This window comes from Priapulus caudatus, unplaced genomic scaffold, assembly GCF_000485595.1.
Source record: "Priapulus caudatus unplaced genomic scaffold, Priapulus_caudatus-5.0.1 Scaffold1784, whole genome shotgun sequence".
NCBI lineage: Eukaryota > Metazoa > Priapulida > Priapulimorpha > Priapulimorphida > Priapulidae > Priapulus > Priapulus caudatus.
The window spans coordinates 40,389-41,211 of record NW_014578845.1 but is presented as its reverse complement, the minus strand read 5'-3'; the positions used below and the strand labels follow the sequence as shown (position 1 = coordinate 41,211).

Genomic DNA, 823 nt, shown 5'->3' with positions numbered 1-823 from the left:
AGAGAGAGAAAGAGAGAGAGAAATGAGGAATGCAGGAATATTAATATTGTCTGCAATGTTATTGTCGATTTTTACCCAATGTTCCTATTCTGTCCCATTATTAGTACTATGAATTAGTAGCACGATTTTACCCAGCGCAGCGGGTACCCGCAGCTAGTATAAATATATAATAAATAACAATATTGTTATAGTTTAGTGGTCCCCACCCGCTCACGTAACCAGAACAAAAACCAATATGACAGACTCGCTACCCGTCATTAACATGCGTCCGCAACCGAAAGCTATACAGCGTGCGTTAGAGACAGAGAACCAGTCTATAGCTCACCTTCCATCTCGCGGAACACGCAGATGCAGCGTGACGCAGCGTCCGACGACAGCGCCACCGCTCGGGTGAATTCGGTATCAACGAGAGATTTCACCGGGATCAGTTGCTCCTCTCGCTCCTTCATCGTCAAGTTAGCAACGTTGAATATGTCGAAGAGGCGCTCGCAATGTGACCCCGAATCGACCTTGAGGTCATAGGTCGGCGGCGACGTGGTGTCATTGATCAGGTAGCTCGATTCCAGCTCCTCACGACCTTCAACTGTCAATAAACAATGAGATTACCTTACCTTCCTCTCTATGGCACACCTGTAGGTAACATTACCTTCCTCTCTATGGCACACCTGTAGGTAACATTACCTTCCTCTCTATGACACACCTGTAGGTAACATTACCTTCCTCTCTATGACACACCTGTAGGTAACATTACCTTCCTCTCTATGATACACCTGTAGGTAACATTACCTTCCTCTCTATGATACACCTGTAGGTAAAATTACCT

General features: G+C 45.7%; 1 long non-coding RNA gene across 1 annotated transcript in view; it reads right to left on the bottom strand.

Moving 5' to 3' along the window:
- Positions 1–506: 506 nt before the first annotated feature.
- Positions 507–823, bottom strand: part of LOC106817592 — a 12,562-nt gene continuing 12,245 nt past the window's right edge. Inside the window, exon 3 of the long non-coding RNA XR_001395078.1 lies at positions 507–583. This is a non-coding gene — a long non-coding RNA (uncharacterized LOC106817592). The remainder of the gene's footprint in view (positions 584–823) is intronic.